Source organism: Erpetoichthys calabaricus, chromosome 6 (assembly GCF_900747795.2).
Source record: "Erpetoichthys calabaricus chromosome 6, fErpCal1.3, whole genome shotgun sequence".
NCBI classification, from domain to species: domain Eukaryota; kingdom Metazoa; phylum Chordata; class Cladistia; order Polypteriformes; family Polypteridae; genus Erpetoichthys; species Erpetoichthys calabaricus.
In genome coordinates, this window is record NC_041399.2 from 41,576,982 (window position 1) to 41,602,464 (window position 25,483).

The following is a 25,483-nucleotide window of genomic DNA, read 5'->3' on the forward strand; positions in this document are numbered from 1 at the left end:
GCCAATTAAACACAGAACAGTGCCAATCTGCTTCATATGCCCTGTTCAGGAGATGGGCTGCAGAACGCCTTCTTAACATAATGGTTTTTGAAGACTACCCATTGTCTGGCTATCTTCAACATGAAAATAGTACTTTCCATTTTTGTGCAAATCACAATAAGGAATAGTAGAGTAAGAAGTGTATGAGATAGCTAACACTATAATTCTATTCTTCTTGAAAAATTAAACATGAGCAAGCTTTGTGCATGTTTGTTGCAGAGATGTTGTGATCTTTGGATTTCCCCTAAATATAATCCCAAAATTATGTCTCTAGTAGCTGGGGAGCAAGTTCTCGAAATGATTTGCAAAAAGACCCACAAGAGGAAGGTCCATCAGTCTTCAACTTGTATAACATAAAGGGCAAACAAGAATTTTTAAAAAATGAAACATTTATTTCACAAAATAGTACTCTGTAGCACAAGAAGCTCAGAGGAACACAAAAGGCCCAGAAGAAGTTTGTTTGACAAAATTGGCATTCTAATGACAAACAAGTCCCAAAAACACAAATCCAAAGAGGTGTCAAAACAGAGCAAAGAGGTCTAAAGAAAGGAAATCAAAAACACAAAGCAATAATCAAAGAGAACTCATCAACACTCTGCACATATAATGTTTCGCAAAGAACCGTGCTTTCCCTCAGCCTTTACAGGTTTGAGGCCAGTCCCTTGACGAAGATGGACTGGTAGCCCCACTGTTTGGGGAACCACCCACAAAATACAAGTAACAAAATACAACAAGCATGGACACACAAGTCAGGTTGGGGAGCATGCACTGGTACAGTGTGATACAGCACCCACCACAAGACAAAATAGCTTGGGATCCCAGTTAGCAACCCCCTCCCAGGCAGACACGCAGTCCAGTCCGACCCTGGAAATGACCATCTATCTGTCGCAGCCAGGTATTATGTGGACATCCCCGTGACATGGTCCAGCCGCTCGGGTCCTCAACAATGAGTATCCTGTGTGCCACATCACCCTCAGAGAACCGCGCCAGATAGCCGTAGTGCTGCAACTGACGTGCTGCTGAGGTAAGTAAAGCTCTTAACACGGTCAACACTCTCTCCACAAACATACATACTTCTGATGGCTATGCTCAACAGGTCATTAAAGGCCTGTATCTTGGTTTTTTATTCAGGACGCCCACACGCCCAGATACTCAGACTCCTCACTCAGCCTCCATTGACTCTGCGAAGATCACAACATCATCAGCAAAATTAAAAATAGTGAATCTATCTTCACCAAAAGATTCCCCACAGCTGCTGGACTCCAAAATCCTACCCAACACACATTCCATGCAAGCACTGAACAAGGTAGAAGCAAGAACACAACCCTGACGAACCCCAGAATCAACTGAGAAAAATGTAGAGGTTCTGCCTCCACTCTGAACAGTACCTTTGTACAGGCCAGCCATGACATCCAGCAACTTTAGGGAATTGTGCAAAGTCTCAGAATGTCCCACAGGGCAGCTTGATTAACTGAGTCAAACATTTTACAAAAATCGACAAGGACAAACAGAAACTAAATAATACAGAAAACTAATAAAAACACAAAATAATACAAATAATAAATATAAACAACAATATTAGCATAAAGAAAAAAATCAAACATGAACAAACAACACATAAAAAAGGAATCTGAGCACAAGCTAGGGGAGCAACCATTGGCTGAAACATAACATTAGAGTGTTGACTACTGAAATGAATCATCGCTGATTCTCTTTTTCCAAGGGGAGTCTTAAGCTAATGAATTCAGATTGGAAGAAAACTAAGAAGCAACACTGAACTGCTAATAAAAAGTGAACACAAGTGAGATACAGTTAAGTGATAAAGATTATGTAAACATTATAGTAAGTGTGGATTATGGTAATAAAGAGAATTTGTTTGGTTTTACTGGTATTTCTCTAAATGGGTCAGAATCGAACCTATTTCATCTTCTCTCTTGTATATAAGATATGTAATACCTTCCATCAGTATTGGAAAAGTGAGACAAAATTGCTATTTTTTTTAACTTTACATTAAACAAACGGGTAGTTGGGACAAAATTACAGAATACTAGCTACTACTTCTAGGTAATATGCAAACAAATAATAAGTATCAAATCAAAATAAAAAAAAAGATTTATTATATTACCAGATTTTGTGTTTCACCCTCCTATACTTCAGATATGGGCAAACCAGAAAATTAATTTAAATATATATAGTATAAAATTGGTTTTCAAATTTTTGTATACAATAAATACAACATGACTGTTGCTCACTATTGTCAAGAAACATTTGGCTCATTCTTTTGAGATGCTTTGACAAGCACTTCCTTGAATTACCTATGGTTATTGTTTCGTTTGGGGTGAAACTGACTTGACTTTGTTGTCTCATCTCTGCAGCTTTTAGCAGCTTCTAAAATGGCCTTTGTTGCTGAAGAGAGATTTGCTTCTTGTGGTGTGACCTTTATAATTTCACTTTTGAAGTTTTCTCTCAACAGCCTCTTAACTAAGGTAAATACTACAATGGCTGTCAACAGTTACTATAATAAATAAGAATGGATGTTAGCAGAAAAATGTCTTTTAGCATACTCTTGTCATGATAATATTGCATCTTTCCACTTAAAGACTTAAAAAATACTAATGATAAAACAATGTTTTTAAAAATCAACCTAACTGAATATTAATATTTTTTCAGTTATAATCCCTAAATGAAACTGGTGTAGAAATACAATTTCATGAATTATTGATACTGTAAAGGATAAAATAAAAGCAAAACAATGTGTTAAAATCTTTCAGCCTTTCACAGAAATTATGTTTTTTTTTTTTTTAGTTTTTGATAAACGTATCTTTAACCATTTTTAATGTTAAAAATAGATGTAATCTGGCATCAGCCTTGACATTATAAATTTTTATTGAATTTTTAAGAATATGAAGATATACTGTTGTCATCTCAGACCCAAAGGTTGGACTAGAGAGATATGAAAGGAGTATATTGGATAAAAGTATATCTTCCAGTCTTAGGCCAGAAGTATATCTTTTAACCAGTAATCATTCTACTTCTCCAAAAACAGACTTGCTTAAATCACTTCTTGTATTACGAATGTGATTAGCCAGAGAGGTTAAACATGAAAAAATATCAAGAATATGAGGGCAAGTGCAGTTAATTCAAAATACAGCTGCAAGAATCATCACTAGACCTAAACAGTACAGTATGTCCACATAACACCCATTCTTAAGTCTTTACACTGGCTTCCAGTTAAGCCAAGGGCTAGGGTGACCAGACGTCCCAGTGACGGGGACAGTACTGATTTCGGGCTATGTGTTCCAATAAATAAATGAAGAATATCCAAATGTCTCAATTTTAAAAGGTTACCCATCAAAATAAACCTTGTTTCACTGAAACAAATGTGCATGAAACTCCAAGGAGGAACACCACTTAATTACCAACTTGTGTTAAATGTCAACGGCATCTCGAAGAGGAAGAAGAAACACACAAAACAGAGAGTAACAACAGAGGTAATCACTGAAGCTATTTTTTTTTTTGAGAAAAAGGTTTTACACCAAAAAATTAAGCTATGTGAACCATACCAACCAGTACAGGGCCACTTTCTATATCAAATAAATAGGCAGTGAGCAGTCAAAAATGGTCTGATATTCAGAGAAAGGACTTGTTTATCAGGTAGAAGACGATTACTATAGAATGTTCTGGTAAAAGTTGGCTTAGGCTTTTTGCAGTAATACTTGTTATAATTAACTGCTTCTTGTTCTTGTTTTGCTTCCACTTATCTGCTGTCACAATTTGGCAAACAACATTTACTTTTATTTTCTGTTTCAGTCATATTGTGGTTTTTACTTTGGTTGTTAGTGTAGCAAGTGACAAAGGCTTCTTATATAAAAATTAACTATGGTTTAGAAAAAACATTTTCTGAATCATTATTTATTTTAAGACAAATGGTACTGATTTACAAAAATAGGTGTGTTTACATGACTGTATGTAGCATACCTCAGACTCTCATGTTGGGCAAGATGGATATAAAGAGAAAAGAGGTATTCATGAGCATCCACCACATATATTTGTATTGTTATGCCTACATAAATGAACTATGGTGAATTTTTACATTATTTGCTGCATAAGCCTAGTTTTTGACCAATGTTGGTTTTTTAAGTTAGAAACCAAAACACCAATTTTTAATGAAGAATTTTTCAAATGGAAACATGAAATAATTAAATGATGTTAGACTTGTATTTGAACAAAATAACAAAATTAATTTTGATAAGTGAAACATACTGATCCACAGTCCTAAAATAAAATGCTAATTTTTCACCATGTAATCGGCCTCTTTAATTTGTTTGACACTCAGAAGATGCTGCTGCTATTCTTTTACTTTCCACCACGTCCCTTGGTTTTGCAATCACTTTTTTTTAATAAACACCACACCACTGGCCACTAAGCAGAGATTGTCGCTATCTAAAATTTTTTGAATTTCCAGTCATAAGCTTTTGCTTAAGACCAAAATCACAGTTCTGACCCCATTAATTCACCAGTAATCATGTGACAGATGGGTTTTTTTTACATATAGATTACTGTCAGTTATTTAAGACTCATCTGACACTGACATAATCATTTGGATCTTATCCTTTAAAAAAATCCATTGTTGTTAAAAGTGAGATAAGAATATTCTTTACCAGGAGATTGTCAAAGTCAGATGGGGATCTTTACAGAAAAGATCCACATAAATTTACTAAAATCAAAAAGGAATAGATGATAGTCAGATGATACTCAATGTCAAAACCAAAGGTAAGAATTTTTGAAAAGAAAAAGACCAACAAACTAACTTGAATTTTTTACTTGAAAACGAAGTGCACACATTTTCTGAGCGCATGACTCACTCTTTAAAAGATTACCACCATTACCATGTCTGTGAAATCACAAGATTGCATGGAAATAGCAACGCATGGCACCATAGCAACCCATTCCAAAATCATGTCACAAACAAATGATGAAAAAATAAGAATAAAAAGAAAAACAAAAGAGCAAAACATTGTTTTTTATTGAAGTATGCCAGTTGCCATTAATATATTGCAAAAAAAAAAAAAAACTGGATTTATTTATTTGTATATTTGTCTACATGACAACATTTCACTCACCTTTAGGCACAAGAGATAAGTGCATGAGTTGAGGAGCACATTTGTTCGGCTGCACTTTGGCATATGCACAAAGGAACTGTGGAAAAAAAAAAATTGTTATGTTTTGTTTCTTCTTTCAGCATGCATTTTTAACTTTACATGAAAACAAATTAATATTTCTTAAAAAAATAACTGCTTGCTGCAAATAATCCCAACAGTATTTTTTCTTTATAGTGTAATTAATAGCACATACCATCACAAAGAATTTAACACTACAGTCAATCCATTTTAATTTAACCTATCAATCCGCCCATCTATTTTCTTCTGCTTATCTGGGTCCAGATCACAGGGGCAACAGTTTAAGCAATGATGTCAAAATGAACAAAAATTACCTTTGAAATGTGGAAAGTAGGTGTAACTCATAAGACATGTTTCATCAAAAGCATAGACGGTGAAGCAAAGGCCATTCGTTAAATTAAAATGGAATGACCCAGAAAACAAATTTATATTAGAGTAAGTAATACAATAAAATAACATAGCAAATGCAAAATGGTACCAATATCAGATATCAGGAAGTGCTTAGTAATATAAAAAGAAATTTTAAAGTAGCTAGTATTAAAATGTGCTAGACAAATCAAACACAACTATGGTATAAATCTACAAAGAAGGATACTTTGTGATAGTCATAGCAACCTTAAAGTCTGAACTGATAAATTATAGGTGGAAATTTCAAATGTATCAGACCAAATTAGTACAGATATATTGGTAATAATAGTACTCTCCCAGCACAGCAGGAGCAGTTGAAAGGAACAGTAATTAAAGAAAAGGCAGTGAGAAATGGTAGGTCTTCAGTCTACATTTAAAGATAAAGACAGACAATGGGGCCTCATTAGCCCCATTAACTATCCAAGAAAGTTACTGGGATTCACTCAAACACAAGCACCAAGGCGGTTACACTGGAACCTATCCTTCTAGGCAAGGCAAGGGGGCAAGAACCCCAAAAAAGGACGTGCAAAAGATAAGCAACCATTACTTTAAAGATTCACTTATTAAATTGCAACTGCATGAAACAATAGTAAATTCTAAAATGATCAACTGACTGCTAAAAAAAAGAAGGTCAATCACTATAATACTAACAAACCCTTCTGTAATGAAGAATGAGAACTATGAACCAACCAGAAGAGTACCTTGTAGAGAAGCTGAAACAAGTTTTACAGGGACTTTAGCATGCCACTATCAACATGACTGACAAAAAGATATAAGTAATATATGTGAAGAAATTTAGATTTAAAAGGGAGTGAAAGAAATGAGTGGCATACAGATCAAAGTGAACAATGAAACAGATCATTTGCACAAGGTAAGTCTGCCCAACTTTTGTTACTTGAATACTGAATAATAGCTTCAATGGAAAACATCCCATTAATTCATCTAGAGATCAAAAGAAACCACCCTATCTGGTATCAGTTCATCCCAACTACTGGGGCTTTAAAACAAATTAGCTTTCTTATACTGCACATGTTTATGTCATTGTGTCATTTAATTTTCATATAGCATGCTACTCTTTGACAAGCTTTGAGCAATAAAGCTGGGGTATATAATTATTGCATTCTGGATTTTTTCCCTCCATGTTATGGGTGTAAAGATACATAAACTTCACAAAGAAATATGGATCTCAATTTTGTGTGATATAATAAAATACTTTTTTTAAGACTTTAATTTGAGATGTGCAAGCCCAGAACTGCTTCCTCCACTTGCTACTTTGCTAAAATATCTGTAAACAGTAGAAAATTAAAAAACAGGGCAAAAGGTAGGTACGCATGTAAAATAAAAAAATAAAATCTTTCTTTAAATGTGTGTTGTATAAACCTCTAGAGTTCTTTTAGTTTTTTGTGACATGGTCCAAATTTCACTAGTATATGTAACTAATGGCCAAATTACTACTTTAGTATATTCATGATTTTGATTTCTGTGGCAAATACCAAAATCACAATGACTTTTGCAAGGCAAATAGGCAACCATCTTTTGCCTTTACTCTTGCCTTATTTCTGTCATCACTTCATTATTCTTTGTCATAACTACACCCAGGTACTTACAGTCAACCAGCTGGAGGCTTTCGTCTCTTACCCTCCCAAGGTCAACATATGCCCCAAATTTCCTTCTCTAAATTCTTGGCATGTCCCAGACAGGTTTGACTTAATCCTTTGCTGATATCAGAACACTGCCCACATACAACATGTGTTGGGTCATTTTATTATCCATCATACCATCAGAATTCATCCTTATGGTCCTCAGTGTTCGCTCTAGATCAAGACTGGAGAGAGCAAGTGAAAAGTGGGTTTGCCTGTATGAGACTGCAGTTCACGCTGAGTTCTACTGACAAGGCACTTTAGATCTTAACCCTGCATTCTGCGTCCCCACGGGTCAGCTCAGCTATCCTAACCAGTTTGTCTGGTATGCTTAAGGCCTGCATAGTTCCCAGTAGATCTGTTCTGTTGATGATATCATATTCCTATCTAACATCTATATATAGATGGCACAGGTCCACATTATATGTGTGATTTTTCAAACATCTGCTGCAGAGAAAAATTATGACAAAGATTAGAACAACAACTTCCCAGCCTGAAGCCAGAAGCCACCCTGGTACTCACCAACCACCCTTTCAAAACATGTCATAAGTCTTCTATTGATGGAAATGAATAATAACTCTTATACATTATATACAGCTACTGTATGCCTTTATAATTTCCAGGCACTACCCTTTCCCAATACAATGGGCACAAAACTGCAACATTCCATTCCTCAGGCATTTTCTCTGGGATACAGATTGTCCAGATGAAGATATACAATACTGTGCAAAAGTTTTAGGCAGGTGTGAAAAAATGCTGTAAACAAAGAATGCTTTCAAAAATGGAATTGTTAATCGTTTATTTTCATCAATCAACAAAATGCAGTGAATGAACAAAAGAGAAATTTAAATCAAATCAATATTTGGTGTGACCACCCTTTGCCTTCAAAACCGCATCATTTCTTCTAGATACACTTGCACATAGTTTTTGAAGGAACTCGGCTGGTAGGTTGTTCCAAACATCTTGGAGAACTAACCAAAGATCTTCTGTGGATGTCGGCTTCCTCACATCCTTCCGTCTCTTCATGTAATCCCAGACACACTCGATGAAGTTGAGATCAGGGCTCTGTGGGGGCCATACCATCACTTCCAGGACTTCATGTTCTTCTTTACGCTGAAGATAGTTCTTAATGACTTTCGGATTTATGTTTGGGGTCGTTGTCCTGCTGCAGAATAAATTTGGGGCCAATCATATGCCTCCCTGATGGTATTGCATGATGGATAAGTATCTGCCTGTATTACTCAGCATTGAGAACACCATTAATCCTGACCAAATCTCCAACTCCATTTGCAGAAATGCAGCCCCAAACGTTCAAGGAACCTCCACCATGCTTCACTGTTGCCTGTAGACACTCATTATTGTACCACCAAATCTCCAACTCCATTTGCAGAAATGCAGCCCCAAACGTTCAAGGAACCTCCACCATGCTTCACTGTTGCCTGTAGACACTCATTATTGTACCACTCTCCAGCCCTTCGACGAACAAACTGCCTTATGCTACAGCCAAATATTTCAAATTTTGACTCATCAGTCCAGAGCACCTGCTGCCATTTTTCTGCACCCCAGTTCCTACATTTTCGTGCATACTTGAGTCGCTTGGCCTTGTTTCCATGTCGGAGGTATGGCTTTTTGGCTGCAACTCTTCCATGAAGATCACTTCTGGTCAGACTTCTCTTGACAGTAGATGGGTGTATCTGGGTCCCATTGGTTTCTGCCAGTTCTGAGCTGATGGCACTGCTGGACATCTTCCGATTTCGAAGGGTAATAAGCTTCATGTGTCTTTCATCTGCTGCACTAAGTTTCCATGGCCGACCACTGCGTCTACGATCCTCAACGTTGCCCCGTATCTTTGTGCTTCTTCAAAAGAGCTTGAACAGCACATCTTGAAACCCCAGTCTGCTGTGAAATTTTTGTCTGGGAGAGACCTTGCTGATGCAGTAGAACTACCTTGTGCCTTGTTGCTGTGCTCAATCTTGCCATGACATGAAACTGTCTTCCACACCCTCACCTTGGTAGCAGAGTTTGGCTGTTCCTCACCCAGTTTGAAGGCAAAAGGTAGTAACGCCAAATATTGATTTGATTTATATTTTTCTTTTATTCGCTCACTTTGCATTTTGTAAATTGATAACAATAAACAATCATTATATATATTTCTGAAAGCATTCTTTGTTTACAGCATTTTTTTCACACCTGCCTAAAACGTTTGCACAGTACTGTACCTACACTACAAAACTGCTTCTCCACCATATTAAAAGAATTCTGTTTAAACTTCATCAATTCTGGGAAATTCCCTATTATTTTTTTTTCCTGTTTTTGCGGTGGTGCTTTGCTGTCCTCCACGATCGATCGATCGATCGATAGATAGATACTTTATTAATCCCAAGGGGAAATTCACATTCTTCAGCAGCAGCATACTGATACAATAAATAATATTAAATTAAAGAATGATAATAATGCAGGTGAAAAACAGACAATAACTATGTATAATGTTAAATGTTAACGTTTACCCCCCGAGGATGGAATTAAAGAGTCGCATAGTTTGGGGGAGGAACGATCTCCTCAATCTGTCAGTGGAGCAGGACAGTGACAGCAGTCTGTCGCTGAAGCTGCTCTTCTGTCTGGAGATGATACTATTAAGTGGATGCAGTGGATTCTCCATAATTGATAGGAGCCTGCTGAGCGCCCTTCGCTCTGCCACAGATGTTAAACTGTCTAGCTCCATGCCAACAATAGAGCTTGCCTTCCTCACCAGTTTGTCCAGACGTGAGGCGTCTTTCCTCTTAATGCTGCCTCCCCAGCACACCACTGCGTAGAAGAGGGCGCTCGCCACAACTGTCTGATAGAACATCTGCAGCATCTTATTGCATATGTTGAAGGACGCCAGCCTTCTAAGGTAGTATAACCGGCTCTGTCCTTTCTTGCACAGCGCATCAGTATTGGCAGTCCAGTCTAATTTATCATCCAGCTGCACTCCCAGATATTTATAGGTCTGCACCATCTGCACACAGTCACCTTTGATGATCACTGGGTCTATGAGGGGTCTGGGCCTCCTAAAATCCACCACCAGCTCTTTGGTTTTGCTGGTATTCAGGTGTAGGTGGTTTGAGTCGCACCATTTAACAAAGTCATTGATTAGGTCCCTATACTCCTCCTCCAGCCCATTCCTGATGCAGCCCACGATAGCAGTGTCATCAGCGAACGTTTGCACATGGCAGGACTCCGAGTTGTATTGGAAGTCCGATGTATATAGGCTGAACAGGATCGGAGAAAGTACAGTCCCCTGTGGCGCTCCTGTGTTGCTGACCACAATGTCAGACGTGCAGTTCCCTAGACGCACATACTGAGGTCTGTCTTTAAGATAGTCCACGATCCATTTATGGTCATGTCTCGCCTTTCTTCCATATTGACGTCCTCTTCCAGAGAAGAAAAAAGTTGTATTGTGCAGTATGACAAAACAAAAAGAATTTAAATTGATGACTGGGTTCCATAAATAGAGGAAATTTCACATCTTAAAATGCAAAGTCAGAGTGTTGACCTTAGTCCTATTAAAATACTATGACTTGATTTGAAGCAAACTGTTCATGTAAGAGATCATAATAAACACTGTGTAAAATGAGTTGAAACAGTTCCATGCAGAAAAACTGGCAAAATATTCCTAAGAACTGAGGCATTTGATTAAAATTTCTGCTACATAAGGAGGTTCCAACTGCTAAATATAATGGTTCACATACTTTTTCCATCCTTTACAAAGAAGATTAAAGCAATAAAGGCTTCTCACAAATTATGACAAACCTCACTATGAAAATTTGGGTATACAAAGAAAGTCATTTATTTTCTTTTTGTTTGAAGAACAATATTGGAGCTCAATTTTTGTGGTTACAAAGGCCAAGCCTGGACACAGTCTTCAAATGCACACCACAGGTGCTATCACCAAATCAATTTCATAGTCATTACAGTTACATTTCACTGCAGCATGAGGCACACAACATGACAGGATGTTTGGGGTGTAGCTGAATGTTTGAAGCAGTCCTAGGTGTTGGTGATGCATAATCACAATCTCAGTCATTTTAACAGCTGATGCTGTGTTTACGTGCTATGGTTTCATCAACTTGTCACAAGTGTTGCTCACATACTATATACACTCAACCGGTCTTAAAGATTGAGGCACCGAAAAAAATGTGACAGTTGGAAAAGCCTAAGAAAGCTCAAAAGGCAATAAGCACATCATTAAAAATGATAAATGAGATTACCTGTAACTTTTCGAGGTATTATTGTATTATACTATGAAAATAAACAAAACATGTTCAAAAAATACCATGGTAATAATGGATTATGATGTAGAACTAAGTATTATTGACTACAAAAGGCATTTCAAATTGACTCCATAACTAAGAACATGCTTTAACTACCTCCCTGAGCAGCATGCCTTTCAAAGATTATGAACCACATGGTGACCTTAGCCTATAGCTCACTAGATACAAGATTTGTGCTTGTGTCAAAATGAGTGCTTTAACCATTCACAGTCTGATTTCTGCTTTGGTTTTTTCTATATGGTTTAACTGACTCAAATAAAAAATACTGTATTTTTTGCACCATAAGACGCACCTGACCATTAGACGCGCCTAGGTTTAGAGGAGGAAAACAAGAAAAAAAATATTCTGAACCAAATGGTGCACTAATATGTTTAATAAAATATAGCAGAATAATATTTCAACCATGTAAATTCAACAGCGGTATTAAGAAACATCACTGTCATTAACAAATAAGGAGAGACTTTAAGGTTCAAGCACTCTTCTAGTTTTATGGAAACCCCAAGAACTCCTCATCACTAGTGTCAGAATTTATTAAGCTCAGTTGCTCACAATCACTTTGCAGCATCACGTACCTATCATCACACGACATAACCTGTCCAAAGCCACCAGGGGACAAAGCACGTTTGGACCAATGCTCCCTGAAGTTATATCGCCAGTCTAGTCCCATTTATATTTGTAATGCCACAAAGCTCTTCATCTCGTGTTTTGTTGTGGGTTTCCAGTTTGAAAAATGAGAATGCGGTGCAAGCACAGCCCTCGATTCAAAAAATTGCTCTGCATACCTGTTTGTCTCGTCTGACAGTAGCTGAAAGGCAGCTTCAGGAAAGAACAGCCTGAAGTAGTCCAGCGGCTGGTAATCTATCGAGTCCAGAGTCCAACTCAGTGATAATGCGCAAAACATATACACTGAGTATTTTGCTTCGCTTCCTCATGAGATGTAGATGCTATCTTGCCTTTGTTTATATTTGTTTAGATTTCGCAACTCACGCACACGCAAGGATTAGATGCCGAGTCAATGAGTCTAACATTCCTCCAAGCACAGAGGGAATGCCTGTAATGTAACAGTGAGTTTTGTCGCCCTCTACCCCTGGATGTCGACTTTTGTCAGGTATTACACATCATGGTCTGTGATGCAATATTCGCTCCATAAGACGCACAGACATTTCCAACCTTCTTTTGGGGAAAAAAAAGTGCGTCTTATTGTGCGAAAAATACGGTATATAAATAAGAATTAAAAATGCTTTTAAAGTTGAATTCTTAAAAGAAAAATATATAGCATGCATAATTAGTCTTTTTTCCTGATAAAAATGATTAACGATTGTTCCTTTTCTTAGCGAAAAATAGTCTAATGAGGGAAGAAAAACTAACCTAAAGAGAGAAAAACTGAACACAGAGCAGTCTGAACAACTACTTAAAATATTTCATATCGATTAAACTACTTTGACATCAGTTTATAACCTCAAACAAAACTATTAGGTATTTATACTGTAGTCTGGCACAACATAATACATTATTATATATTAAATACATCATTATATGTAATACATGCACCACAGAAGGTGGTGAAGTTGACACAGAATATTACTAGCACAAAACTGTCTTCTACTCAGGGCAAATATACCACAAGCTGACTTCACCATCCTGTATTTTTATGGAAAATCTTACAGAACCACTAGCTAGCACTTGTACCAGCAGATTCGGGGACAGACTTTATCCATACATTGTACGATACTTGGCAGCCACACATACTGACAAGTAGAGATAGTAGACCAGGAAACATGGTAAATGTTTTGAGTAAAGATTGAGAAATGTATAAAGGTTTTATATGGAGATATGAACTTAGTGTCAAATTTACAGCAACTCGAAACAGTCCAGATTTCATTTTTAGCTATTTTTTGGAAAACTGTCCCCATAGAATGTTAATGTGCCTGACAGAAAGGCTCAGCAACTTATTTCATGTTTTAGTCTCATGTAGGAGGGTGTTGCTTAGGTGTCGGCAGGTAGGGTTTCAAATGTACGACATGCATTCTGTGCTATAGCCAACAAAAAAGTCACATATAAACCAGCTGAATCTGTCGTTATGTATGTTTCTGTTGGATTTTTAGTCTATTAAATTTAACGTGAAAAAAGAAGTAAAAGAGGAATTTGAACAATGAATGGAACAAACTTTATTCAACTAGGTAAGACATATTTATACAACAGTGTACGACAGTTATTAATTAACTTGCATGTATGCTCACCACCCATACAGCAAATGCCAAAAAGTAAGTGACAAGCATAAGGAAGGACTACACTTTGAAGTATTAATCATTCCTTTGCTAAAGAACTCTACATACTTTGAAATATAAGAGACATTCCTATACGCCACTAAAATGCATATAATGCAGCAGTGAATGCAGTTCCATAAAGTCATTAGAACATGAAAGTGAGAATTCAGTATCTACTAAAACAACACTAAATTAACTCATGGGCTTCAAGATGCTTACAACCAGAAAATTACACTGGAGTAATGACAGAGAAAACTTTCACAGCATAAACCCTTTTATTTTAAATGCAATGATTTTTAAAAAACTAACACAATTTTTCCTTTATTGAAAAATTAAATACTGAATACCATAATGCTCTTCATACCTGTAAGCAGAAAAAGCAGCCTAGCTGCAAGTAACACCATCAGTGCTTATAATGGTTTAAGCAGCAAGTGCTCACTGACATCGACAGCTGTTGTATAGGACATTAAACGTGCTTACTATACTTACACATTATGTCCTGAATCTAAGCTGACACTTCTTTCTTAATATGACAATACTGCATACTCCAGCAACTTAGTCTCACTAAAGTACACTTTTTCTCTATTTTGGTTTAGGTGTTTTTTTTTTTAATTTCCTAAAAGGTTTTTAACCTTAAATTTGCTAAACATTTAAATGTTTGTTACTCCCATTCTTACTGACTAGTTCATGATTGTTTCTTGAATGTGTATATCTATTTATATAAAGAGGAATATATATGTATATGTTAAATTCTATGCACTGTAAGGGATTAATGGTCTTCTTTTTTGTCTTTTATTGGTATTACTGTCATTAGTCTTGCTTACAGTACAGGTGCTGGTCATAAAATTAGAATACCATGACAAAGTTGATTTATTTCAGTAATTCCGTTCAAAAAGTGAAACTTGTATATTAGATTAATTCATTACACACAGACTGATGTATTTCAAATGTTTATTTCTTTTAATTTTGATGATTATAACTGACAACTAATGAAAGTCCCAAATTCAGTCTCGGAAAATTAGAATATCAATTAAGACCAATGCAAAAAAAGAATTTTTAGAAATGTTGGCCAACTGAAAGGTATGAATATGAAAAGTATGAGCATGTACAGCACTCAATATTTAGTTGGGGCTCCTTTGGCCTGGATTACTGCAGCAATGCGGCGTGGCATGGAGTCGATCAGTCTGTGGCACTGCTCAGGTGTTATGAGAGCCCATGTTGCTCTGATAGTGGCCTTCAGCTCTTCTGAATTGTTGGGTCTGGCGTATTGCACCTTCCTCTTCACAATACCCCATAGATTTTCTATGGGGTTAAGGTCAGGCGAGTTTGCTGGCCAATCAAGAACAGGGATACCATGGTCCTTAAACCAGGTACTGGTAGCTTTGGCACTGTGTGCAGGTGCCAGGTCCTGTTGGAAAATGAAATCTGCATCTCCATAATGTTCGTCAGCAGCAAGAAGCATGAAGTGCTCTAAAACTTCCTGGTAGATGGCTGCGTTGACCTTGGACCTTAGAAAACACAATGGACCAACACCAGCAGATGACATGGCACCCCAAACCATCACTGACTGTGGAAACTTTACACTAGACCTCAAGCAACATGGATTCTGTGCCTCTCCTCTCTTCCTCCAGACTCTGGGACCTTGATTTCCAAAGGAAATGCAAAGTTTACTTTCATCAGAGAACATAACTTTGGACCACTCAACAGCAGTCCAAAGGCGAGACGCTTCTGACGCTGTCTCTTGTTCAAGAGTGGCTTGACACAAGGAATGCGACAGCTGAAACCCATGTCTTGCATACGTCTGTGCGAGGTGGTTCCTGAAGCACTGACTCCAGCTGCAGTCCACTCTTTTTGAATCTCCCCCACATTTTTGAATGGGTTTTGTTTCACAATCCTCTCCAGGGTGTGGTTATCCCTATTGCTTGTACACTTTTTTCTACCATATCTTGTCCTTCCCTTCGCCTCCCTATTAATGTGCTTGGACACAGAGCTCTGTGAACAGCCAGCCTCTTTAGCAATGACCTTTGGTGTCTTGCCCTCCTTGTGCAAGGTGTCAATGGTCGTCTTTTGGACAACTGTCAAGTCAGCAGTCTTCCCCATAATTGTGTAGCCTACAGAACTAGACTGAGAGACCATTTAAAGGCTTTTGCAGGTGTTTTGAGTTAATTAGCTGATTAGAGTGTGGCACAGGTGTCTTCAATATTGAACCTTTTCACAATATTCTAATTTTCCGAGATACTGAATTTGGGGCTTTCATTAGTTGTCAGTTATAATCATCAAAATTAAAAGAAATAAACATGTGAAATACATCAGTCTGTGTGTAATGAATGAATCTAATAAATCTAATATACAAGTTTCACTTTTTGAATGGAATTACTGAAATAAATCAACTTTGTCATGATATTCTAATTTTATGACCAGCACCTGTAAGTGCATAGGGTCTGTTTTAGTATTCACAACCTGTACCTTAAAGGTTTTTTTTTTTTTTTTATGTGCATACCCATCCCAAAAAGCATGGATACATGTATACAAATCAGCATGAAGTTAAATAAAAAGGAAAAAGCACTACTGCATAAAAGTGGCAAGATGTCCACACACACTAACAGTGATAGTAGGAATTAATCACGTATGCAGAGTACAGTGAAATGTTTACTTGCATGTCCAACCAAAATGTAGGTAGTTGGCGGCTTCCCCATTGTCCAGTCTTCTTACCTTTCACACATACAGTGCACCTTCAGAAACTTTTCAGACCCCTTCACTTTTTACACATTTTGCTATGCTGCAGCATTATGCCAAAATCATTTACATGATTTTTTAATTGTCACGGAGATGATTCTATACCTAGTTTGGAGTCCATCTGTGGTCACTCCAAATGATCATACATGATCAGGTAAGGCACAAACCTATATATAGAAGAATGTGTATAAAAAACAATCCAGAAGGAGAAAGAAATTGGCTATAGAGCTCGATTGTGTTGAGGCACAGATGTAGGGAAGGCTACATTAAAATTCTTGCAGCACTTAAGGCTCCCTCAGGCATAATGTCTTCCATAATTTTTAAATGGAAGGAGTTTCAAACAACCATGACTCCTCCTGGACCTGGCTAACCAGCCAAGCTGACCATTTGGAGGAGAATAGCCTTGGTATGAGAGGTGATAAAGAATCCAATGGTTACTCTGGGCTGAGCTCCAGAGAATCTGTGTAGAGATGGGAGAAAATTTTCAGAAGAACAGCCACTACTGCTAAACTCCATAAATCTGAGTTTTATTGCAAAGTGACCAGATGACATATGAAAGCCAACCTGGAGTTTGCAAAATGAGCACCTAAAGGATTTTCATACTGTGAGCAAAAATTTTTTCGATGAAACCAAGACTAAACTGCTTGCCCTCAATGCTAAGCATCACATCTAGAGGAAACCAGGCACCACTCATCACCTGGGTAAATACCATTACAACTGTGAAACATGGTGGTGGCAGCATTATACTGTGGCATTGTTTTTCAGCACCAGGTAGTGGGAGGCTAGTCAGGGCTGAGAGAAAGTTGAACAGAGCAAAGTACAGAGACATCCTTAATGAAGACCTGTTCTAAAGAGCTCTCGATCCCAGACAGGGATGAAGGTTCACCGTCCAACAGGACAATAACCCTAAGAACAAAGTAAAGACAAGAGTGTCTTGTGTCAACTCTATGAATGCTTGTGAGTGGCACAGCCACAGCCTAGACTTGAACCCAATAAAACATTTGTGGAGAGACCTGAAAACATCTGTCTACAGACTGTCTCAGTCTAACCTGATAAAACTTAAGAGAAGAATAGCACAAAAACCGTAAATCCAGGTGTGTAAAGCTTGTTGTGTCATATATAATATGACTACAGGTTGTAATCACTGCTAAGGTGCTTTATTTTTAATAAATTTGCAAAAATTCTTAAAACCCTGCTTTTGCTTTGTCATTCGGAAGAATTGCGTGTCATCTGATCAGGGAAACAATTTAAACAATTTTAGTATAAGGTTGCAACATAACAAAATGTGTAAAAAGTGAAGCAGTCTGAATGTTCTCTGAAGGCATTGTACATCCGCAGACCCATATGTTCACAATGTACCTACTACGTGATTTGTCTAGCTTGTGTATACCACACCAGTTATCTTCAAGCATTTAGTATTATAGAGTTAGGGCAAAAAATAAGTGAGCTCAGTATTACAATTAAATTATTACTGAATGGGGTCCTGAACACAGATTTGTGTGTTAGTTGGGGAAATGGTTGCACAATGGGAGGGGAGCATATTAGTTAAAAAAACAATGAATTGCACATCTTATGGCATGTTTTTAAAGTGATCCATAACAGGATTGAACTGTCAATTTGAAATTAGGAATAGTTTTAAATGAAACAATACAAAAAGTGTTGGAAGAAACAAGGACTATGCTTTAAAATACTTATGTTTTAATAAATTCACTTTCTTCATTTTGATTAATAGTTGAATGCTTTTACTTTTTGATACATCGCAATGGGTAAATGCAAATCAGAATAAAGTGTGTACAGAATACATATAACAATAAACTTAACTTGACTAGGAGTCATCTAAAAACACAGACAAGACTTTAGATTAAATACAGAACTAAACTGAGTTATCTTTCTTAGAAAATATCTTCAGTATCCCCAAACTTTAAGATCATATCATCATGGGTCTGAATGTGAACACAATTTGTACCTCTAGAAACAGAAAAGCAATTAGACCTCTTATCTGCTCCTTCCTCTCTCCAGAAATAGGGTGCGGTTACAAGATGAGTGAGCATGCAGAAGGCCTGACTCTGCTAGTCCTCTATCATTATTTATGGGTTTACATTGTGACATTTGATCATAGGTCTATAAACAGGGTCTATAAACTGGTGTCCCATTCACACTCATGTGTCACATTTGCTATTTTTTTATATATAAGAAAAATGACACCTTTAATTGGCGAACTGAACATATATATATATATTATATATATATATATATATATATATATATATATATATATATATATATATATATATATATATATATGTTTATTATAAATATAACTATATACCTACTGTGTATATATATATGTTTATTATAAATATAACTATATACCTACTGTGTATATATATATGTTTATTATAAATATAACTATATACCTACTGTGTATATATATATGTTTATTATAAATATAACTATATACCTACTGTGTATATATATATGTTTATTATAAATATAACTATATATCTACTGTGTATATATATATATATATATATATATATATATATATATATAAAACAAAACAAAATCAAAATCGCATAGTCAATTGAATGTGAAATCAGCAAAATCTTTATAATAGGAAAAACTAATGTGTGTTTTCAATCTATATTCCATTGTAGAATTAATGTTTTTTGTTTTTTTCCTTTTGCAGATGCATTCTTACAGCACCCAGGGCCTTTTACTTAAGTAAATGTGGCTAAAAACTAAAGTTGCGGACATGAACAATAATTAAAAATGTATATCATCTAGCTATAATTATGGATTTTGAAATTAATCATTTAGAAAACTGTTTTGTTAACAAAAAACAATTTGCCAGCATTTTCCATAAATACATATAAAACAGATTTAAATCTTTTTTGGAAAACCTTCCAAGTTTAAAGTTATTTTTGTCTCTCAATCTTCCTAATAAAATATCTTATAAAAATTATGACTGAGTTAATGAAGAACTGATATTGGTTACTTTGTGTTAATGGTAAATCACAGAATCTAAAGCCACATTTATATTACCACTCTGATGTATCCAAATTCCAATATTTCTTTTAACATAATCTGGCATAGACTGGATGTTATCTAAGTTTCTGAGATTTAAAACAGGCCGATTTCATGTGTGGCACTTAATTCTATGTTGGTTCCAATTGTACATATCCAATTTGCCACTAAACATTCCAGCTGCAGTTTTGCTGCAGGACTTGGATGGACGGACGGACGGACAGACAGACACTCACTTTATTAATTCCAAGGGGAAATTCACATACTCCAGCAGCAGCATACTGATAAATACAATATTAAATTAAAGAGTGATAACAATGCAGGTATACAGAGAGACAATATCTTTGTATAATGTTCAACGTTTACCCCCCCAGGTGGAATTGAAGAGTCGCATAGTGTGGGGGAGGAAAGATCTCCTCAGTCTGTCAGTGGAGCAGGACATTGACAGCAGTCTGTTGCTGAAGCTGCTCCTCTGTCTGGAGATGATACAGTGGATTCTCCATGATTGACAGGAGCTTGCTCAGTGCCCATCACTCTGCCATGGATGTCAAACTGTCCAGCTCCATGCCTACAATAGAGCCTGCCTTCCTCACCAGTTTGTCCAGGAGTGAGGCGTCCTTCTTTATGCTGCCTCCCCAGCACACCACCGCGTAGAAGAGGGCGCTTGCCACAACCGTCTGGTAGAACATCTGCAGCATCTTATTGCAGATGTTGAAGGATGCCAGCCATTATGTGGCAGGACTCCGAGTAGTATTGGAAGTCCGATGTATATAGGCTGAACAGGACCGGAGAAAGTACAGTCCCCTGCAGTGCTCCTGTGTTGCTGACCACAATGTCAGACGTGCAGTTCCCGAGACGCACATACTGAGGTCTGTCTGTAAGATAGTACACGATCCATGCTACCAGGTATGAATCTACTCCCATCTCTGTCAGCTTGTCCCTAAGGAGCAGAGGTTGGATGGTGTTGAAGGTGCTAGAGAAGTCCAGAAACATAATTCTTACAGCACCACTGCCTCTGTCCAAGTGGGAGAGGGATCGGTGTAGCATATAGATGATGGCATCCTCCAATCCCACCTTCTCCTGGTATGCGAACTACAGAGGGTTGAGGGCGTGGCAGACCTGTGACCTGTGGTGAAGCAGCAGCTGCTCCATGGTCTTCATCACATGTGACGTCAGAGCGACTGGCCAGAAGTCATTCAGCTCACTAGGACGTGATACCTTTGGGACTGGGGTGATACAAGATGTTTTCCAAAGCCTCGGGGCTCTTCCCCTGTTCCAGGCTCAGGTTGAAAATGTGCTGTAGAGGACTCCTAAGCTCCAACACACAGGCCTTCACAGTCGTGGCGATACTCCATCTGGACCCGCTGCTTTGCTGGCACAAAGTCTCCTCAGCTCTCTGTTTACCTGGGCTGCTGTAATTGTGATTTGGGGTAAACTCTCACCTATGCTGGTATCAGCAGAAGGATGGGTGGAGGGTGCAGTACTCCAAGGTGAGAGTGGGTTAGGGTGGTCAAACCTGTTAAAAAAGTTGTTCATCTGGTTTGCTCTATCCACGTCTCTCTCAATGGTGGCACCTCGCTTCGAGCTGCAGCCAGTGATGATCTTCATCCCATCCCACACTTCCTTCACGCTGTTATTCTGCAACTTCTGCTCCAGCTTTCTCCTGTACTGCTCCTTCGCCACCCTGAGCTGGACTCAGAGTTCCTTCTGCCCACACTTGACCTCATGCTGATCACCGCCTTTAAAAGCCCTTTTTTTCTGGTTCAAAAGGCCCTTGACCCATCCATTTTCCAACCCGCTGAATCCGAAAACAGGGTCACGGGGGTCTGCTGGAGCCAATCTCAGCCAACACAGGGCACAAGGCAGGGGACCAACCCACCGCAGGACACACACAAACACACCCACACACCAAGCACACACTAGGGCCAATTTAGAATCACCAATCCACCTAACCTGCATGTCTATGGACTGTGGGAGGCCCTTGATGTCACTCGTAATCCATGGCTTGTTGTTAGCATAGCAGCATACTGTTCTTACTGGAACTACAATGTCCACACAGAAGTTGATGTAGTCAGTAGTGCAGTCAACAACCTCCTCAGTGTTCTCACTGCAGGATATCCCAGTCCGTAGTTCCAAAGCAGTCTCTCAGAGCCTGGTCTGCCTCAGGGGACCACTTCCTGAATGAGCGGGTGGTTGTAGGTAGCTCCCTCACTCTTGGTTTGTAGTGAGGCTGAAGCAAAACCAGGTTATGATCTGCTTTCCCAAGTGCAGGCAGCGGGGTGGCGCCGTATGCGTCTTTAACATTTGCATACAGTAGGTCAATAGTCCTATTTCCATAGGTGTTACAATTCACATACTGGGAGAAGGCAGGTAATGTTTTGTTCAGCATTACATGGTTAAAGTCTCCAGCAATTAGCACAAGCGTCTCAGGGTGTTGTGTTTGTAATTTTGCAACTGTGGAATGGATGACATCACCCGCTATCTCCACATTCACCCGAGGACGGATGTAAACAATAGCAACAATGACGTGTCCAAACTCTCTGGGCAAGTAATAGGGACACAGACTTATGACCAACAGTTCGATGTCCCTGCAGCAAGTGGAGATTTTAACATTAACATGTCCAGGGTTGCACCACCTTGTATTCACATAGACAGCGAGTCCTCCTTCTTTGTGCTTCCCGCAGGTACTTGTGTCTCTGTCCGCTCTAACGATGCTAAACCCGGGTAGCTCCACGTTAGCATCTGGGATGTTATCTGTCCGCTCTAACGATGCTAAACCCGGGTAGCTCCACGTTAGCATCTGGGATGTTAGTTGTTAGCCACGTTTCACTAAAACACAACAAACTGAATTCTCTGTAGGTCCTGACATTTTTCACCAGCGCAGCCAGTTCGTTGATTTTATTTGGTAGTGAGTTCACATTTCCCAGGATCACAGAAGGCACCGAAGGTATATAGCGCCACTTTCTCGCTAAACGCTTGGCTATTATCTTAGTACCGGCTCTGCTGCTGCGATACCGCCTTCTTACCTCCTCAGGTTAATAGGGAACCACAACAGCGCAGGTATTTGTTCTCAGCGCTTGAAGTTGACTACTTGAATAGATGAGTCTCGGTGTGTAAAAATCCATGTCCGTAGTAAAAAGTGTCCAGGGAATGAGTCCACATAAAAGAAAGTGGTAGGAGTGAACAGCAAAATAGAGAAAAAGGTAGAAAAATAAAGTCATACACGGAGCTGCTGGAATGGCTGCCACTCACGACGGCGCCTGAGACATCAACCAAGCCATCAACATTTGGCTTGACTGTATTATTTTTGTGCAACAACCAACAAGTTAAAAGGAGAGACAGATGTGAGGAGAGACAATTGCCAGTATTACAATGCTATTTGTCTAATTCGAAAGCTCTCCAGCCACTGGGATCCATCACAGCTATTAACAATCCAGTTCCACTACTCTAGACTCCACTTCTTCTCTGAATACAGGTGGAAGAAATAACAGCAGAAAATGCTGAGACATGAAATACCAAAGCTGTTCTATGCTGACACAGTAAAAGTGAGAAAATTAGGCTCTGATTCTTAAAGATGGAAAACTGAAGAGCATCAGCAAAACAAAAACATGTGGGGATCCATTTTACACCTAGCCTGCTTCACTAAGACACATGCGCAGGGCAAACACTTCACAAAACTAGAAATATGTATGTAAACGCCTAGGCCATGTCTACACTGTGTTAACAACAAAGACATTGGATCAGATTGCATGACCAATTCGGCATTAAGACCTGGCAGTGTAAAACAGCATTATATTTCATCTTTGCTAGATCTGTTAGACTTTTGAAATTTAAAAATAATTTCCAAAAATATTACCATACATAAAATTGATATGTACAGTTATCAGATTGGATTCTGTTATGTCTAGGAAACAATTTTCAAATGCTTACTGCTTGCTTGACTATTATCATTTTATACTACATAAAAGACAACTGACTAGATAGAAAATAGTTTTTGAACAAAATCTGACCCTTAAATTACAAAGTTACAAGATGATAAATATCTTGCTTATTTCCTTTCATTTAGTCAATATTTAAATTAATGCTGAAGCATGAAACAACTATCAGCCATATCCCCTCTAAATGTATACTATTATCCACCCTTAAAGGGAAAGGCTCGATACAAATAACATTTATTATTATTATTATTATTAAAGGGGAACTAAAGATATGTGATTCATGTATAGATGTAATTATTGCTCTGCTGCAATGAGGAGTACCTCACAACTTTGGAAGCTATGCAGCACAGTGCCAAGACCTGCAGCCTGAAATGAAGCTATAAGAGTCTGGGTTTAACTTCTACACCAATGTACATGGACCTAATTTTTTACTTAACCTAGAATACTTTGAAGGTTGTCTAGAAAATGTTGTATATATTTCTATACAGACTAACAAGAAATATCTGGAATTTATTCTTTAAATAATTTTATATGTTCTCCTTACTGCTGCAGCACTTCAGGACAACCAGTTTCCTAACACATGCTCTCAAAATGTTAACCTGCAGTCCCCTGTGTATTTTAAATAACATGCTGTTACTGAAATTCTTACAACAAAGTAAAAATTAGTAATACTCATTCATAAGTAGTTAAAAAATGTACCTCTACCATTTTGAAGCCCTTAAAGGTACCATCTTTGGGAAAAGGTTTGAGTGTGGTAACAACGTTAGTGAAGGACGAAATGTAGTACAGTGCATCTCAGCTGTTATTTTAAAATAAATTCTTCCACAAGAACACAGAGATATGTTTAGAAACTTATTAAGGGCAGATTTCACACAAAAGTTTTTAAATGGCTCAACAAGAACATGAGGACACTTGGGGGTACTTGTTAACTGCATATTTCACACAAAAGATAGAAAAGTTTTTCCTTTTTTTTTTTGTTTTCATGCCAAGTAATCAAAGACACATACAATAATAAACAAATCACCAAGAAGTGTGGTGGAGAGTATGACTTTAGGGACCTTCAAATCTCAACTTGAGGCTCTTTTTGAGAATCTAGGTGAATAGAATGGAGGAGTTTGTTGGGTTGAATGGCCTGTTCTCGCCATAACTGTTCAAATGTTCAAAAGAAGTAGCCACGAGTGCAGGATTCAGACTGGAACAACATGGAGACACATGCTCTTGTTTCTTTCTGATGCAAACTGAAGTTGATGGAAACTATGTACAACAATAGATTGTAGCAAACACTGTACATCTAGTCAGGCAATGAGTATGTTCGAGCAATTCTAGAATAAACTATTAGCAATAAAAAAAACTAATACAAAACTGTACACCTGCTATACCTGTATTCAGTGTGTCTCACATCGCCACTAACTTCTTATCATCTGAAACCGATGCATTCTAATTGCATTCCCTCTTGACAATTTTTCTACCAGTAATTACTGTATTGTTAATTTGTTTTTTGAATGCACACTCATTAATAATAAATTGAGCTGATGTTAATAAGTAAAAACAGCAATTCATTCCAATTTGAAAAAGCTTAAGTACTAAGAAAATTTTAATTTCTTTTCTTGACTTGTTAGTCTTCGTGGCATGATTTTTTTTTTTTTCCCCCTCTTGATTTTCTTCTTTTTACAAACAGAAATAAGACCCCACACCATGAACCAAAACCCAGTCAAGTAAAGTATGAACTAAACACACTGTGAACCTTTATTCCTCTAGTTAATTTATAAATATGTATATTAGTGGTAGATCAATACTAAACTTAGGACTTTAGTACCTATAACAGCTTTTGGACCTCCGTACCTGTGCCAAAACAATACCAAAGCAAATAACGAATAACTCTCAATACTGTTTGTAAACAAATGGCATAATATCTTCAGGTTCAACTTTTTCATC

General features: G+C 37.7%; 1 protein-coding gene across 1 annotated transcript in view; it reads right to left on the reverse strand.

Moving 5' to 3' along the window:
* rb1cc1 (RB1-inducible coiled-coil 1) overlaps positions 1–25,483 on the reverse strand; it is a 167,810-nt gene that overhangs the window by 138,056 nt on the left and 4,271 nt on the right. The window contains 1 exon segment of the mRNA XM_028803522.2: positions 5,163–5,238. The gene's annotated coding sequence lies outside the window, so the exon portion shown is untranslated.